We start from the raw sequence: 11,279 nt of genomic DNA, 5'->3' as shown, positions 1-11,279 counted from the left end.
ACACAATAGTGCTTACATTATTACAATGTTGTTTTTCTTTGGTCATATCATGATAATTTAATCTTTAGGACATTAAGTGCTCTATTTGTTTCAGTTTGATTGTGTTAAAATCAGATTTGCGATCCCCTGCAGAGATTCTTTAAAGCTTGATTCCTCCACCTTTTCTCTTGACACCATAATTGTAGTTTTGATAATACTCGTTTTAATTATGGGAAGCATGAATATTAAATGGAACTTTTGACGGGGACAAAGAGACGTTGCATGACGTTAAACATCATGTCTTAAGGCCGGGGTTCTCAACTCCAGGCCTCAAGACGCCCTAACAGGTCAGGATTCAGGATAACCCTGCTTCAGCACAGGTGGCTGCGCTGAAGCATGAACTGATTGAGCCACCTATCCTGAAAACCTGATGTTGGGGTGTCTTGAGGACGAATCATAGATAGTGAAGTTCCTTTAGCTCAGGGGTTCTCAACTCCAGTCCTCAAGAGCTACCAACAGGGCCGATTTTCAGGATATCCCTGCTTCAGCACAGGTGGCTCAGTCAAAGACTTAGTCACCTGTGCTGAAGCAGGGATCTCCTTAAAACCTGCCCTGTTGGTAGCTCTTGAGGACTAGAGCTGAGAACCCCTGTCTAAAAGGTAAAATTACTCCAAAACATGAACACTTCTACGCACTTTTTTCTAATGATATCAAAATGACATTCAAATTGAAAAACAAAATGTAAACGCAAAATAGCACGACAATACAAATCATGAACATTATACACAATATGTGTTCCTCCTGAGAACGGAAACCATGCTGAGTGTTTCCCAGGAGGTAGGGGGGTAGTGAGACGTTTTAATAGGCCATACAAGTTTCTCTTAAATCAATATTTCTCCAAACCGGATACTAGGGAAATTGGCAATGTTTTATTAATTTATAAAAGCAAAAAAAAACAAAAAAAACTTTTTTTGTAGGTGTTTACGTGGGGCCTGTGTAGTGGGTAGATAAAGGATATATATGTGAATATTGCATGATGCCATTGAATTAAAAGCAAACTGTTTCCGTGTATATGTTATCAATAAACCATCATCTCAGTCGTATCCAAACGACCCTGTTATTTGCCTGTGCATGTTGCAGGACTTGCTCAGTCATTTGAAGCTTCCTTTGCGAGATCCGTTTGCTTTCCCTGTGCATGTTGCACACGGGATTTCTTCATGCAGTGACGCTTTGCAAGGAGATAGTAATAAGCAGCTTATGTTTGTATGCAGGTGACGCGTGTGCTGTATTCATTGCTACATTAACATCAGAACAGGCCGCCAGACCATTAATTGCTGACATGCACTGATGAAATTGGACTCCAGTGCAACAGATATGTACAAGTGTTACTCAAACGTGAAGCGTAGGTTAACTGTGACTCCCCCGGGAGCTAATGTTGATGCTGAATCAGTGGTTTCCCAAGCCCTGTCCTCAAGGACCCTTAATAGGCCTGATTTGATGGATTCCCCTGCTTGAGCACAGAGGGTTAAGTCAAAATGATTGAGCCAGTTGTGTTCGTACGAGAATGTCCTTGAGCAGGGGTGGCCAACTCCAGTCCTCAAGGGCCACCCCAACATCAGGTTTTCAGGGTAGGTGGCTCAATCAGTCCTTGCTTTGGCACGGGTGACTCAATCAGTCCCTGCTTCAGCACAGGTCAGGTTATCAGGATATCCCTGCTTCAGCACAGGACGGGTTTTCAGGATATCCCTGCTTCAGCACAGGCGGCTCAATCCGTGGCTCGGTCAAAGACTGAGCCACGGATTGAGCCGCCTGTGCTGAAGCAGGGATTTCCTGAAAACCTGACCTGTTGTTGCCCTTGAGGACTGGAGTTGGCCACCCCTGTCCCTGAGGATATCCCTGTTAAGGCTCTTAGAGGACTGCTGTTGGGAACCCCAAAAGATCAACAATGATAACGTCATAAGTGACTTCCCACGGCAAGTAGGTGGTGTGGCCGGTAACACATGCAAATCCCGTCTACCACGGAAAAGGGTTAATCTTATCAGAGTAGAATTAGTACCGTGTCCTACAAAACAACCAGAGCATCCTGTTTGCATATAACGTATTGATCACAATAATCTAGTCTTGCACATGAGGTTGCCTTGTGGTTACAATGCACCTGGCCAAAGAATACCCGTTTCACCATTGTGCTTCCGGAATGTCAGTCTTGCAAGCAGATTGCACGCAAAGAGAACACATGTTCCACATCTACACCTGGGGAGGGGGACATGCTGCACCCGTATTAACTGATATAACTTTGTAATCAGTTATATTGTAATTGTGTGGATTCATAATGCTACCTTTGTCTGGCATTAACTGCCCCCACACATGGGCAGAGGTGCAGACTGTGACACTGGAGGGGTGCAGTCCCTCCTAACTATATTGGGTTTTGGGGTCTATGGTGGGGTCTATATATTTTATAGTGAATGTAGCAGCCGGCGCTCCAATAGTAAGCAGATAAGGTAGGTGCTCGCCCCATAAGCAATAGATAAATGTACGCTACCGTTCACACTAAATCAGAAGACAGCACTCAGGTAAGTCAGATAAACAGGTTTGTAATGAAAACAAACAGGGCACAAAATTCCAACGTTTCGGTCCCTTAGTGAGACTTTCCTCAGGGTGGTATGTATATATATATTTATATACATAACCTTAAATCTGCAGAGGAAGCCATAACCTACATTTTTTTTATTAAATAAATCAGTTCTGTACTATGAGAAAATACTTGTAGCATTTAAAAAAAAAAACATTTTTAATGTATTGTAATGTAACGAGCATCTTTTGTTCCTATAGCAACAATTTACAATGGTTAATTTAGATGGTTACTGTCCCACACTCAGTCACTCCTAGCACCCATTGTGACCAAGCACTGCCATCTACAGCACTTATTCCCTCACCTGCTGTCTCTGTAAATTCCCCATCAAACCTCTTAGATTGTAAGCTCTTCGGGGCAGGGATTTCCTTTCCTATTGTCTGATTTTGCTGCACTTGTTGTATTATTATAATTCCCTGTTCTTTGTGAAGCGCTGAGCACACTTTTGGCGCTATATAAATAAAGACATACAATACAATACAATCTTCTGTTCACTTGGAAGAAAGTTGCTACTTTAATGACTGTTCTTCGCACTATATAGGGGCCTCAGACCAGCACAAAATAGGATGGGGTCTTGTGAGTCTGTTTATAAGTTTTTAATGTATTGTAATGTAACGAGCATCTTTTGTTCCTATAGCAACAATTTACAAAGTCGCATCCCCGTCCCCTTCTGAAACAGGCTCTGACTCACCACTTTTTGAGCCCTGCCCTCTCTCTAGCAGTGCACCAATTGTATCTAGTGACTGCCTGGTCACATGATCTTCCCCACAGAACTTTGTATCTTGGGTCCTCTTCTGCTGCACTGACAGCCATTTAGTTAACCCCCGAGCCGCATCCTCGCTGATCGATCACAGGAGAACAGATCGATCTGCAGCTTAGCTAATCACTTGTCAGTGTGTAGATTGTATTGATGCACATTTTGAATGGATTTTTTTAAAATTATTTTTAAAAAAACGGCAGCTTAATCTGCTGCTGCTGCTGCTGCTGCTGCTGCTGCTGCTGCTGCTGCTGCTGCTGCTGCTGCTTTAATAGCAGAAATGCAACTGTCTGTTGCAGGAACTCAAACTACAGAAATTAAAGGCTTAATGCAGCGTGTCATTTATTTTTACATGATAGAAACGTATTATTAGCCTGTGATATCACTGAAAAACATTTATTTAAATGTTGAAAGTCCTAGGTACAGTATACAAAGGGATATTTCTGGAAGTTAGACTATAGCACAAGAAAGTAGTACGGATTGCCACATTAAAGGGGTCCTTTGCCATGTTTAGGATCTTTTTGTGGGGTATTGCTTTTTTTTCCATATCGATTGTTATTGAATTTTTCAGCATGACATAAATTAGAACAAATTCAAAGACAGAAAGCAATATTTACATTAAAAAAAACAAACAAAATAACAGCGGTAAACCATACAGACCTGGGAATTTGCAATTGGCGATATTCATTATGTCTGGCTGCCCAAAGACAGTTTGGTTAGGCTAAATTTATAGATACAATATGTCCGCGATTACCCAAAGATATAACAGCAATATTTTTGAACAATAATAAAAAATAATAAGGGGGAGAGGGAAGGGGGAGGCCGGGAACTGCTTTTTTAAATGTATTTTTATAACGAAAACTACTCTTTTTAAGAAAATATTTTATTAAATATCCCGTTTAAAGAATATACCTGTTACAGTCACTCTGTATGACTGTTGCAGTACTCCTGGTTTCACCATAGCGCTGGTACACTCTCTTATCCAAGCAGCGTTCACAGCCACTGGGCAGGCACCAGAGTTTACCTCCACGTCAGCCTTAGGCAGGGGGCTCTGCTGGTATCCCGCCATTTGAACTCATGTCAGCTCCACCTCCTCATTTACTGCAAGCGCACTGCTTACTTTTATTTTGCAGCTGCACTTACAGTATACCTGGTTTGTGTTATCACTCTGTCTTTATTGTTTCTTGTTGCGTCCTCTAGGGAACAATGAGTTTTCCCATCTTTTGATTGTCCGGCATTGTGGGCCGAAACCAGATAACATAGACCTTGGTTGACACTTTGTGTTTCACCTAATGCTCGCCATTAAGGAAGGCAGAAGACAATGCAGAGCCTACCGAACCCACACACTTTCAGTAGAATTGTGGCTTCAGTGGATGGAATGTCACAGCAGATGAACTGAACCCTATTGCAATCCTCGGTTATCTTGTTATGAGTCACTTTCTCTCTCTCTCTAACCTCAGCTATGGATATTCAGAACATCTGCACACTTTTGCAAAACAGGCACATTATAAACATTCGACACCTGCAAAATGATCAAACTTTGCACGCACACCTCAAAGATCACGGCTGTACTGAATGACTAAAACCCTACTGGTTGATGTCTGCCAGTGATTTTTTGGCGTATTTTTATTTACATTATTCGGGCGCTATCGCCTGGAAATTCCCATTGACTTAAGTGCAAGTTTCAGTGCAGTTTAATGAATAACCCACATGCAATTCAGGAACAGTTTTAACCCCCATTGCTCTGCTTCTAGACCCTGAAAGGTTTAAAGGCAGGTCACACATTTAACACAACTTAATAGTACACAAGTGCAACGTTCATTCAGTTTGCCAAAGTGTTTTTTTTTTGTACAAAACGTTCTCTCAGACTTGTGATCTAGAACAATATCACTTGTGGTGCATTTGGATGTCTCAGACGTCTGCAGCCCTGTCTTTCCCCATTATTGCTTAGCAAACAATGCTTGCACTGCTGCCAGGGATTCTGGGTAATGACATGCAAATGAGCATTCCATTAGTCACTCTTTACTTCTTGTCCATTTTAACATGGAACCTTTCAGCTCAGCCTGGGTTAACGTAAGTAAGTGCACAGCTAGCAAACCTGCTCACAGACAGCTGTTTCGACAATTCTGATTGAAACTGTATTCCAATGAGCGAGATATAGGTAGCTGTGAAATGTGCAAAATATATTCTAATTATTTGAATTAGCATATTTAAATTAGCTGGTTTGTGAGGTATGTTTACAGGTGTCTCTTCACAGGGAGTTTGTGACTCTATTAGGAGGTGTATAAGTAATTAAGAAAGCCAATGTAAAAACCCTGTGCTCCTCCCAAATTGGCTTCCAATATATCAGTGTCATTTTACATTTTTATCCCAAATCTTTTAACAAATTAATCACTTAGTTGCATCTTATCATTTAAAAAAATGATTTAATCCTGCTAACTTCATCAAGGTTTTTAACAGGGCTGGCTTTAGGCTTTGGGGGGCCTAAGGCGGCACGCTGGCAGCGGGTCCCCCTCTGTAAAATAAAAGCGGGTCTTACCTAGACCAGCAGCCCTTCTCCGGCAGTGGCATGACGTCATGTGACAAAACATTGCCATGGCAACGTGACGCTGCAGGAGGCAGACCGCTGTGGAGAAGGTAATAGCGCTTGCACACGACCACGACCACGCCCACCTCACTGCTGGTCCGGAGGCCCCCCGCGCTCCCTCTTCTCCCTCCTCCCGTCGGTGTCGGGATCCAACTTCCGACCAGAGGGAGGAGCTGGAGGACGGAGAGCGGGGCGCCGGCTCAGGTCGGGTGAAAGCTGGATCCTGGCGTCGTCCAAGCTGACTGCCACGCCTTAAGACCAGCCCTGTGTGGCACCGTACTCTACTAAAATATGTCTCTCTTCTCATTTATATGAAAGGCTCCAACATATTTTGCAGCACTGCATAGTGGAAAGAAAGATTATTTATTTATTTATAAAATATTTTACCAGGAAGTAATACATTGAGAGTTACCTCTCGTTTTCAAGTATGTCCTGGGCACAGAGTAATACAAATAGTACATGGTTACAAGTACAGTTACATAAATGAACAGGGTATACATTATATACAAGACATTGCGTGCACAGTTAAAGAAAATATATATTATGAGCGTATGAAACAGTTACAGACCAGGTTAAAGTGTGAGACAGCCTTAGATTTGAAAGAACTTAAACTGGTGGTGGATGTGAGAGTCTCTGGTAGGTTGTTCCAGTTTTGGGGTGCACGGAAGATGACAGATTATATCAAGATAACCTGTGCATTTTAAAAATGTTGACGTTGAGTTTTACAAACTCATATAGCCGGCCTTTATTCCATGTATTATCATTCTAACAGAAAACTTCTTTACAATCAAACAAACACTTTTCACAAAAAAAATCTGCAAGATGTACACTGCAGCTAAAATGATGTGAATTGGAGTGTAATTGGGCAAAACTGTCAGAGTAATAGAATGCAGAAACTATTACAGCCCAAAGAAAAGTGTAACAGCTGTTTCAACCCGCATAACACATTAAGATTTTGGAAGCAGTTTACCCCTTACTGCTAGATGGGTATAAAACACATACCTAGCTTCTGAGGCTGAATTATGTTGGAGCATTTGTTAGGTTTAACTAAAATTACGAGTATTCCTTTGCTATTCAAATGCAACTTCCATTTCTTCAGCCATAAAGAACAATAAGAAACACTTTGAAATCTCTTACTTCCTTTTTATTGCAATGTGTTCTGGGCGAAAAACTATCACCATCGGCTGACTCCCTCTGTACATTTTGCAGAGCCGTGCAGTTTGGATCTGCCGGAGTCTAACCTGGAGAAATCTGCTGATACAAATGTATGTATAGAAGACTAAGCAAAACAAACAGAAGAACCTTTGAAAGTTTTGAAGTCCCTCTACCTGAACCCACGTTTTACACTTTTGACTTATATCAGGGGTTCGCAAGTTTTTACATTGCCCCCCATAAGTAGTAACCAAGGAGGGAGAGGGAGTAGCGGGTATGATGCCTTTTATTGGACGAACACATAGTTGATCTGTTACAAGATTTTTAACCTCTCTGGGTCCTTCATCAGGTCTTACTTCTACCCTGAGAGGTTGGAAAGCTTGTAACAGATCAACTACTTGTTGGTCCAATAAAAGGTATCACACGCCCTACTCCCTCTCCCTTCTTTGTTACTATATGGCAGAAAGGACCAACACGGCTCCCCACCCTCCTTTACCCCTTCATATAAGCAATTGGTTTGCCTGTTGTCCTGATATTTTGGGTCTGAGCATTCAAAAAACTTCATAGGTGAAAGTATATTCATTGGGTTATCTTTCTGTTTGTCATTCCATCTCTGTCACTTTCTCTATGGGGGTTATTTGTTAAACTGTGATTATGCCAGCGTTCTATTAAAATCCATGGAAGCCCCCCGTGCGATAGTGTGATACTCAGCCTCCCCTTCAAGATCTCCCTTGGGGGATGTGCTGCCCAGGTTGAGAAACACTGGTCTATTTTAAATGTACATATTAATGTATAATGACCTCTCTACGAACGGCTGTTTAATCACAGCTGTGAGCAATTCAGGTGCATTCTTTCTTGTGTTGCAAGTGCCCAAGACAGGGCTAAGAACTATATTTTCGGTGATCATTTTATTTATGCAGTTAATGTTATGGTTATAAATTAGAAATGCTAAATCATCAATGTTGTTCTTTATTAAACTGTTTACCATGTTGCAATGCTGTGTGCTTTCACTCAATTGCATCTCTAGCGTATATAAACGGGAGAGCGCTTTTAAATAATGTGCTGGTACCTCTCTGTGCTGACCCATCGCTTGATGATTGAGTCACCACAAACGGCTACTTTCTATTATCTACCCAAGATACACAAGAACTCCCAGAACCCACCTGGAGGACCCATAATTGAACGTATTGGCTCATTGACGTCTACACTGTCTGAATAAGTAGAGCACTGTTTACAACCACTGGTCGCCAGTTTAGAATCCCTTCTAAAAGACAGCATACACCTAATCAGGATGATGCTAACATATTCATGGGAACATGATATGTTACGGGTGACGTGTGAAGTCCAGCCACGGAACACATGTATACCACACAAGAAAAGGGCAGACGCAACTAAACCATTTTTAAATAGATCTGGCACCCTCCCCCCCACTCCCCATGCAACAGTCATTTTTAGAAGATTCAATTTAAAAAATTTTATTGTCTAATAATTATTTTATCTTCCGAAAGGATTTTTTTTTTATTCAGAAATGTGGGACAGCCATGGGTACACAATTTTGCGCCATCATATTCAAATCTATACATGGGCATGTGGTAGAATCAATACGTCTGGCACAAGAACCCCCATGGGGCCAAGAGGACTGTTGGATGTGTTTTTAACCTATATCAATAACAACGAATTTGGATTGTTTTTTTAGCAGTGTGGTTGATGGAAAACCAAATGGTTTTTTTTACTTTTTAATGAAGGGGGTTGTCCCATTTATACAAAAAAATTGCAGCAAAGTGGTAGACAGCACTGGAAATCTCTGCACGCAGTGGGCATCACCCCAATTGGATCAACAATATTTCATCGGGGCAATACCGCAGGGTTAAAAGGAATTGTATTCTGGATTCTGATTTCTTAATAGAGGCTGATCTCTCAGTTAACAGGTTTAGAGAAAAGAACTACAGTGAACAATTAGTCACTTCCTCCCTGGAAAAAGTGAAGACTTTAAATAGCTCAGAGATGTTGAAAGGAAGAATAACAAACAATCCCACAGAAGGGACATAACACATGGTTCACTATTGTGTATGTAAAAAAAATCCAAGGATGAGCCTTTCTTGGGCTGTGCCTCGAATTTCCCTTGTCCCAGTTTGTGCCGAACTTTGACTTCTGAACGTGCTTTGAAGTGTGCAAAGTCCAGATTTCAAACCCGCAAACCTGCCCCTTTATTACCCCCTAATTTTGTGACAATCCAGAGAGCACACAGTTAGCGGTACACTATCTACACAAATCAAGCATCCCAATAGTCTGCACTCATGGTTACTGTCCCACACTCAGTCACTCCTACCACCCATTGTGACCAAGCACTGCCATCTACAGCACTTATTCCCTCACCTGCTGTCTCTGTAAATTCCCCATCAAACCTCTTAGATTGTAAGCTCTTCGGGGCAGGGATTTCCTTTCCTATTATCTGATTTTGCTGCGCTTATTGTATTATTATAATTCCCTGCACTGTATTCTTTGTGAAGCGCTGAGTACACTTTTGGCGCTATATAAATAAAGATATACAATACAATACAATCTTCAGTTCACTTGGAAGAAAGTTGCTACTTTAATGACTGTTCTTCGCACGTATAGGGTCCTCAGACCAGCACAAAATAGGATGGAGTCTTGTGAGTCTGTTTATAAGAAAATGACAGTAGGTGCAGTTTCACATCCTTTGGGCTGTGAGAAACAAGGTTGTAGTTACAGTAAATGTTTTTCTGTCTCTCGCTCCAGCGGTTAAATTCTGACGGTTTTATGCATAGCTATAGACATAATTGTACAGCAAAGGAGGGAAAATGTATTGGTATATGCTCATAACGGTTTTAATTTAAAGGTACTTTCAAATAATTACACTTCTCTCCCAATCATAGTGAAATAGGATGGGGAAGAATATCATTCCATAATAATGCTGTTACGACTTTAATCTTTCAAATAAAAAGCAATGTGTTCCAGGGGACTCAGTGTGAATGGATTAAAAAGGCCAATAAAAAAAATAAATGTATAAATAAAAAGGAAAGTCAACAATAAAATAATAGTTAACTGCCCACACCTCTAGCTCAATTGAAGAAAGGGCTGTACAAACAGTATATTAATTACAGAATCTTTTTGGCATATGAGTTTTGATATTTACAAGGAACGAGGTAAGGAATGTTTTAAAGCATCAATACGAGTTAACGTTTAAAAATAAAAAATGTTTTTATTTTTTATTACATGTTTGAAGAAGCAGGGGTATCTCCGGAGATGAACAGTGTTAATTTCAACTACGGTGTCCCCCTGCTTCCAGAGATACTAACCTCCGTAGCGGTGCCAGTATCCCTGATAGCAGAGAAACTGTATTCCTTAATCTAATGGTAGTTTAAATGTCCCACGTTGTGCTGGCCAATAGGAAACAGTGATGTCATCCGGTGCGGCTTCCTATTGGCCCGCGTGACCTGGGCCTTTAAACTCTGGAGAGATACCGGTGCCCTCTACAGAAGTAAGTATCTCTTGTGAAGCAAGGGGGTCCCCAGAGCTGAAATTAACACAGTTATGCTCCAGAGACCCCCTGCTTCAATCCTGTAATAAAAAAAGATTAAAAAAAAAAAGTGAACCCATATTACTGTTTTAAATAGCAGAGCCGGTGTTAAAACCTTGAATACAACAAACAAATCAGCGCACAGCAACAAAAGAAAAAATATCGTATTAGAAATACATATAAAAATCGTTAGTTACAGGGGACCCTGGAAACACAGTCTTTTGCTTTTGTTCCTGTTGCTGTGCGCTGATCTGTTTGTTGTACACACGCAGTGAGGATTTCTCGACTGTATGCCAAATTTCCTCCCTCTGAAGTTATGAAAATATGTGGGTGGGGTCCAGCTTTTGTACACCAAAGACCCGGCTACCAGTGATCCACAAAGTTTCAGATGGTCAAGAACACTATGGGCTCTATGCAGTAAGCGCCGAAAAGCCGTTTTTCGCCATTTTTTCGCCAAAATTGCCTTCCCGATTCAGTAAGCGCCGATAAGTGGGAAAAATCGGCAATTTTGGTTGCCGATAAAAACTTATCGGCAGCCGGGTGGCGATAAGCTCTTTTCGGCACTTATCGGCACTTTTTGAAATCGGCTGTATTCTAGTAGCCCCGATCAGCTTTTCGCTGCTGATCGGCACTC

Source organism: Ascaphus truei, chromosome 16 (genome assembly GCF_040206685.1).
Source record: "Ascaphus truei isolate aAscTru1 chromosome 16, aAscTru1.hap1, whole genome shotgun sequence".
In the NCBI taxonomy this organism is placed as follows: domain Eukaryota; kingdom Metazoa; phylum Chordata; class Amphibia; order Anura; family Ascaphidae; genus Ascaphus; species Ascaphus truei.
This window is presented reverse-complemented; position numbering follows the sequence as displayed.